We start from the raw sequence: 9,122 nt of genomic DNA on the forward strand, positions 1-9,122 counted from the left end.
TTCAAAATGAGAACTCATAGAACTCACATGCATAATTAACTCAAGTGGAATGGCACAGAAACAAAATAATGTCAACACGATAGGTTATAAACCTCAACTCGTGTGCTAGTGATGATCGATAGGGTTTATTTGATTTGTTCTTGAAACCTTTCAAGACCATTAAGACTCCTACTGACTCCTTGACATATAAGACTCTCTTGTCAATAACCATTTCTTGACAACCAAACATTCAAGAGTTAGTGTAGCTTTTATCAAAACACTTCATAAATTGGTCCTAGTTGGTCTTTGCCTTATCCAAGACATCACAACTTTCCATATTTGATGAATGTTATAAACCTTCTTAATACTTATCCACTCAATGTCACAATCTTAACTCTAAGACTTGTTATTGGAACGAAGTACGATTGACCTTTTGATTTAACCATTTCTTCAATTCTTGATTCCTCTTGTTAGACATACAATTGTTCTAAGACTCACTTAGAGGATCAATTGAGATATGGTTCTTAATCATTAAGACCTATCATAAAGCATAAAAGGTACTCTCCCTTCTTCTTAGAACGGAGAAACTTTTATCTTTCTGCCTACTTGATTCTTCTTATTCGTTCTGCTATTGATTTAAACTTTTTCAATCAATTCAGAATTACACTTAATCTTATAAGTATAATCATATTTACTAAACCTTTAGTAAATCATGACGAATATCATTGTTACTCTTATGGTGGACTTGATCAACACTCAACTTTGTGTACTCGATCTCCTAGTCCTTCACTTGACACTTTGTCAACGAATTAGTCTAATTTCCAAATATGAAATTTCTCATTTATCGTGCAACCAAGTTGCATGATTCCAAATTTCTGTCCAATTGAAACTTGGGCGATGAGAAACTCTCCCTATTTGGTAAATTCTCGACTTTCCATAAATAATATCAATAAGAACCAAATCCATTATTGCTAATAATAGAAACATTCAAACACCAATTTTTCATATACGCCATTGCAAGGATAAATAAATAATATAAAATCAAAATTTATTTTATTGCAGAAAAATTTTGTCCTTACAATGCAATTCATTGAAAAACTATGCTAATACATCTTTCTTAGCAATCTAATTCTAACTCTAAGTAGTAGCTCAAGAATCTAATCTTCGAGAAATGCGATCGAAATCCATTCCTTCACGGTTAGATTCTGCTCACTTCTTCCCTTAAGCTTTCTTTCTTTTCTTCGATCCTTCAAAACATCAATTGTAATCTTATCACATTATGTATTAAGAATCTAGAATAGAAGCTTAAAAGTTAGTTAATGGATTTTACCTATATTAGAGCCATACGTTTCGACTCTCCCATCTCTTAGGTCTCTTGGGTAAATGGGGCTACTTCGTCTCCAATGCCCTTTCTTTTGGCAATAAAAGCAAATTGACTCTTTTTTGGAACGGGACATGGAACTACTTCAGACATTGCCTTTCTCTTATGATCAAACTTTTCGATCATAGCATGTCTTTCGTTGCCATTGTCTATATCCATAGAGGTCTTAAAGGCAGACTCACCAATCAACTTTGCTTTTACATTGCGCCAAACCATTGCTGATTCAGCAGCAATAAGCATATGGGTGAGATCTATAAGGGTCACGTCGCGGTTCATCATATAGTACTCTCTTACGAACTCACTATATGAGTTAGGAAGTGACTGAAGAACCCAATCAACAGCCATTTCTTCACAGACAACGGATCCCAACATTCTTAACCTATCAATGTGTGACTTCATCCCTAGGACGTGTGCACACACCGAATTTCCTTCTTTATGTTTACTTGCCAAAAGGGCTTGAGTGATCTTGAACTTTTCAAGCCTTCGAACTTGTGGGTTAGGGAGAATAATTGGAGGAGGTGGAGGAAGCGAAGCATGATTTCTTGTTCCTCGATCGAATCGTTGAATATCATCTTCATGTGGAAAGCTTGTTCCACGGGATTTGGGAAGACCATAGTTGTCGAACTTTGAAATCTACAAAACGGGAGAAAACGAATTCAAGTTAGTTGATTGAATGAGTCCTTAGAAAATCACCCAAATGAGATACTAAGGCTAGTACCCAACACAATATTCCACAACTCGGGAGAGGGATGCCGTAACCCTAATTGCAGAATATTTGAAGGTAAGTGAATGATGATTCACTAATTTCCACCACGCAAAAACGAAAAAGAATTTAAGTTTTAAATCTATGAAAACTCCTAGATCCTTTGAGATTCATTGAACTTTCAATGACATGTTTAAATCTCGATATGCCCCTCTTGTTTGTGACTGGGATGCCGAGGATCACAAAGCGGGTGTGAATAACCATGGAAACTTACATGGTGCCCTCACATGTTACAGTCACCTATTCGATGTGACGGTAAACCACACACGCTCCACCGAACTATGACAAACATTGAGTCACCCTTTGCTACCTTTGATTAGAACCATTTAATGTGCCGGTAAACCACACACGCTCCACTAACGTCTTTGCAAGGGCACAAAGTGTAATTTCATGGAATTGCATCAATTCACTTTTGCCTAAGTAACTACGATTGGGAATTTTATGAAAACATTTAGTTACTTTAATAATTCATTATACTTATAATGGAAGGTTTCGTCCTATCCTACCCATTCGGCTAACGACCCTCCACTAGTCAAGAGTGCGGTGGGTAAGAGTGGATACCCATTCAATCGCCATTTTATAGGCAATTTCCTTAAACACCCCTTATAGACCAGCTTCATGAATGAGGCCTACTAACGGTAAGACTGACTTTTACTCATACATATATATAATGTTAGACTTTTAATGTTATATATATAGTATAGGGTGTATTTTACACTTTTTAAAATACTAGGTGGTTTAATTTAACAATTATACTTTTAATTCAATTAAATTGTTAACCTAAACTTTTATGGATTTATTAAACCTCTTTTAAATATACACCTTAATTAATTAATAAAACCATACGGGAGTGATTTGAACTTTTCAAAACATTACTAGGGTTTTAGAATTTAACATTCCTAATTAAACTTTTAATCAACTTTTAAATTCCAAAACTTGAGGGCAAGTTTTGAAACATTTCAAAACATTAGGGTTTAGAATTTAAATATACATCAAAATTAAACTATTAATCAAAATTTAAATTCCAAAACTTGAGGGCAAGTTTTGAAACGTTTTTCAAAACATTAGGGTTTTAACTATTTAAATTTCAAAAACTACAAAACTTTTGGGTTCAAATTTAAACTATAAAACCTAAAGGGAAAAATATGAAACTTTTCATAACAACAAGGATCAAATAACAAATAATTCAAATTAACATTTAATCACATAATTATCCATATTTGATTTATTTAATGATTTCTTGCAAAATAATTAATTAATTATCTTATAAGGAAACAATTATCTTATTAATTGATAGATATTTTCAATTAGATCAAAAATATAGTCAAATATATCATATAATCGGATTACTATTGATCTAACATGATAAGGTAACTATCCCAAAGCAAAAACAGCAAGAAATCCCGAGATATACTCCATCTGACGAGTTGACTCGTCGAGTCTGCATGGACTCGGCAAGTTCAGCTATGGACTCGGCGAGTTCAGCCTCCAAAAACCAAAAAAAACCAATTTTTCAAACAAATCAAGCATCAATACAATAGAAACCAGTCTAGGCTCTGATACCACTGATGGGTTTTGGTCCTAAGAACATCCTATGTGCTCATACAAACCCTAATGCTTGGATCTAGGTTTCTCTATTGTACATGCAAGTTATCCAAGACTATAAACCCTACTTCTAGCATACAAGTAATCATATTAACATAAGAATAGGTTTAAGATCATACCTTGATTGTTATGTAGTAATAACAATCCCAAATCTCCTTGCATTGACTTTAGAAAGCCTAGAGTCACAAATGTCACTCCTCTAATGGTTCACAAACACCATAAGCAAGAGGATGAAGAGGAGAGAGGATGGAGGCTGCCCAAAACGTGTTCTAACCCTAGAAGTATGCTTGTCCATGTTTTTGGTCCTTAAGGGGTCTATATATAGTGAGGCTATTAGGGTTATCTAACAAGGAAACCCTAATTTGGATGCTTAAGCCCTAAGCAACCCATGGATCCCTTTCCTTAAGGCTTGGACGATTTCCTTATGGGCTTCCCCATAGAATTCGTCCACTCCTTATTATAAGGCAATCCATGGCCCAAATTGCAATTATCTTATAATTACAATTCCAGTCCCTTAAGTTTAATTAATCCGTTTTAGTCACAAAACTAATTACCAATTAATTCTTGACTAATATTAATTAAACAATATGATTTCTCCTTTAATATATTATTCCCATAATATATTAATAAATCATATTTAATCCTTTCTCTCCATAATTCATCCTATCAAGTTGCTTTGGTGAAGGCAACCCAAAAGGACCATGCACCATCGGGTCAAGTACATACCAAAATAGTTATGGACTTAGACACTAATCCAACAAAAATACCATACAGTTATTTGATATCATGATATGTTAGAACAGCATGTTAGTACTAGGCTAGGTATCTTCAGGATTTGCATGATAGAATTTCCTGATTACATGATGCCTACTAGCCTAGGGTTTTTCTTATATGAGATTGATATCATTACTATAGTTACTTGTGAATGCATCACGGCTGTACATAATTAAGATCTTATTGTTAGGCTTTGAGCATTCTAACACTCCTAAGTGTACATACAACCCTAAATACCTTGGATCTATGTTTTCTCTATTATACATGCAAATATGAATATCTAAGGTATTGTCCTAACTAGCATACAAAACATTGATTCATATGAATATAACAAGTTAGAAGAACATACATTTTTAGTGTAGCTTGATTCCATGGAGCTTAAGAGACTAGTGCCCCAAGTGTGACACCTCAAATGGTTCACACAACATCAAATGCACTTGGAATAACTTAGAGAGAAAATGCACACTTCATGAAATCGGCTCGCCCTCTACATACACACATAGTGATCAATTTCTTCAATAATAAGATCATTATATAGTTAGTCACAATTAGGGTAAACCCTAATTGTCATGGCTTTTCATTTCCTTGGATCCATGGATTCAAATACACCATGGAGCATCCATAGAGCATCCTATGGGTTTTAGCCCAACTTGATAATCCATGGAGCATTAGCCCACTATATAAGTATGGATGATTTACACAATCAACCCATATATTTAATTAGTCTTCTTTTGATCACTTAATTAATTCTAGATTAATTCTTGATCAATACTAATTAAATAATCTTATTAATATATTAGAACTTATAATACATTAATAAACCTTAAGTGTTATTTCTCTCATTTTAGTCTATCCAAATGCATGATGCCATGCAACCCAAATGGACCATGTTGGGTCGAGTCAAGTACATACCAATTATAGTTATGGACATAGACACTAATCCAACAGTCTCCCACTTGGATAAGTCTAATTACTATTATTGCAAGTACGCCTTCACAACCTGAACAACAATCGTATCTCTTTAAAGCTGCTGTCGAACTCTAAACAAATCAATGACACGTCTATTAGATAAGTGATCATATATTTCTCCATTCTAGATATCATATGGACTGAGACATGGATTATGATCATTCTCTCTGTCCATTTGTTGTTTCCCGATTTTCGATTTATGATGACTGACTAATTGAACAAATCAAATCCGTCCAGGCCCGGCCGAGAACTTACATTTTGTCATCACAAAATCATCAAGGGGCCCACATATATCGCTTTTATCCCTTTGAGGGTAAAAGGAATGGATAAACTTTGACTCATATGTTTGTACCGACTACTTGTTGAATCATACACAAAGGCACATTTTATAACATCGAGTTACCAATGCGTTTTCGTGCAATCAATGTATAACCAACTCATAGTCAACAATTCATGTCTCTAGGTTTGAAGAATATAAGATATTATTGTCTCATAATTCACTCATGATAAAATCCATGAAGTGAATCCAAATGAGCGTGGGTTGATTCCAATACTCAGGCCTTATGAGTACTCATGAGTGTTGCAACAACCATTGCTATGTCTAATTCACATTAGACAAATCATACAAACGAAATTAATGACAGTCTTGATTCATATCTACTTCTAACATATGACCGACTGTGGATGGTTTGAATAACTTAGTCATTCGGGAAGAATGACCTATTTATTCTAGAAGTCAAAACATGCAAAGTAAAACACAAGAATAATACTAATCCTATATGGCCCCAACACATGGGTGTAAATAAAAACAACTTTTATCTAAGCACCATATTGACTACTTATTATTTATGTTTCGATTTATCAACTTTATACTTAAATTAAAACACTAGTTGTCCCCTACTCCAAGCATGTACACTATGTTTTATAAACAATAGCTATGCCATACTCCAAGTATGCACACTATGTTTGTGAAACAGAACAATTTAAAATAATTTCAATGATTCTCATTTCACAATCCCAAATCCTTATTGTAAATGTAAGAATACCAAACTCTTGCCATTTACAATAATATGTTAGATTCTAAACTTATATGCAATGATCCTCTTGTAATGAATATGCACACAAGTCACAAAGACTTGGCAATAGACATTACAAAGTATTTCCTATGGAAAGCAATTCCATGGAAATGAAGTCTCAAATTCAAAGAACATTCCTTTGAACATCCTTCTTTGCATTAAGTTCTTTAATCTTACACAGATTCAAAGAATAACTTCCACCTATGGAAACAATTCCATATTCCCATTTTGACCATCACTTTTGAATAAGAGTTGCCTCTTTTCAAAATATGTCAATATGGTCCTTACTCTGTACTTCTAATTGTCCATGAGCAACCAATCTTTGGTAAACCACAGATTGTCCTCGACAATTTGCTTAATCATTTTAGTCATTTCCAGTTCTATTCCTTTTTCCATCTTAATGCCCTAGGCATTTGGAAAATTTAGACCGGATTTTAGCTCATTTAATCGAACCTATACCCGAAGCATATGGGACACGATTCATGCTATAAAATTTTTTATTTGCCATGTTCTCACAATTCGAACTATGAAGAGGTATGTCATAATCTTAATCGAATTTTGAGAACTCAACATATATAAAATTTCCTTATGTTGAACCATTCCAACATAACATTCTTATATATCCTTGACTAAAGTAGATTAAAATCTCAATCTAAGCTTGTAGAATTGGAATGAAGTATAAAATCCTCTCCCTTAATTATAGGAAAACAACTTTTTCAAAGCGAAGTGAACATTTTGTTTTCTATAATTAACATTGCTTACTTGCAACACTTAATATAATAATCATGCTCCCACTAGAATAATGATTATTATCTTACTAGTATAACACTTATGCTCCCACTAGCTTTGACATGTACCCAAAAATCAACTAGACTTCTAGAAATCAATACTTTATTGACTTTCTAACCAAAGTTCAGATTTTTGATACGAAATTGCTTTGATAAGACATTATCAAAATCATACACCTTTCCTTAGATAGCTCACATGTGTGTCTAAAGGATTATGAAGAGGGATGTCGTAATCATAATGTTTAGACCTTTTGTCATTCTCATAATTGCTATCTACTCAAAATCTACTTAGTGAAAGAGTTTCCTTACCATCATTTTAATGAATCGAAGAGAAAACTTATGATACTTAGATTTTATGGTGTAAGAGTTCCTATCCATGTGAATTTTTCATAACCATAATCACAAGACAAGGTTAGTGGCAAATCCAAACACACATGGACTGAACTTGTTCAATCTTAGTTTCTTGCCACCCGGCATCATAAGGGCCTACCATTGCTTCCAGGTTGTTATGCAAACAATTGAGAAGTCACAGAACTCATAAGCATAGTCAACTTTTCTAGAATAGACACAGAAATAAGAATATGTTAGCATGATAGGTTACAAACCTCAAGTCGTGACTAGTGAAAACTCTTGATTAGTTCTTGAAACTATTTTATCATCTTTTAAACTCCCACTGTCCTCTTCAGATATAAGACTCTCTTTGTCAAGAACCATTCCTTGACAAAAACAAATATTCAAGAGTTAGTGCGGATTCTTATCAAGTTAAACACTTCTCACAATTGGTCTTAGTTGGTCTTTGTTTTATCCAAAACATCACAACTTACCAATCTCAAATGTACAAGAATAGGAAACATCTTACTCTACATTTGACAAGTGTTATGAACTTTCTAAAGATTAAGTCACTCAAGGATCAATCTTGTAGTATGACTCTAAGATTTGATTTGGAACGAAATATGATTTATCTTTTGATTTAACCATTTCCACAATTCACGATTCCTCTCCTTAGCCAACAAATACACTAAGGTGTCCTTAGAGGATCAATTGTGATATGGTTCCATAATCACTAAGCTAATCATAAACAAGATACACAAGTACTCTCCCATATCTTTAGATTGGATAGACTTTTATCTTCCTGCTTTATTTGATTCTTCTTATTCATTTTGCCATACACTTGACTCACATATACATGTGAACAAGTAATTAGTCTTAATTTCCCAAAGATAAAAAATTTCCATTCATTATACAATACAAGTTGCATGATTCCAAGTTTCTATCCAACTAAAACTTGGGTGATGAGAATCTTTCCCTGTTTGGTAAATTATGATACTACCACAAATGAAAGAATCAAATCCATTTACCAATATTGCTTATCAATGGAAACATATAAACAACAAATTTTCATAAATGCCATTTTAAGGACACTTAAAATAAATAAAACAAATTTTTTTCTTTTATTTTAAAACTTGCAGAAAAACTTATCCTTACAATGCAAATACATATGAAAAACATTCTTTTGTCTATTCCTAAGCAATATATATCATAACTCTTATGCTGCAACTCAAAATTATGATCATCGAACCATGCAATCGAAATCCATCTTCGCGATCACAATCAACATAATCATACTTTAAGCTTCCTTTGATTCTTCCAAAACATTAAAATGTAATAACATTAGATCATGTATTAAGAACCTCAAAAAAAACTTAATAGAGTTAGATAATGGAGTTTACCCGAAGTAAAGTCAAACTTTTGATTTTACCTTCCTTATGAAATTTCATGTAAATTGG

This window comes from Lactuca serriola, chromosome 3 (assembly GCF_051521515.1).
Source record: "Lactuca serriola cultivar US96UC23 chromosome 3, Lser_US96UC23_V15, whole genome shotgun sequence".
Lineage (NCBI taxonomy): Eukaryota > Viridiplantae > Streptophyta > Magnoliopsida > Asterales > Asteraceae > Lactuca > Lactuca serriola.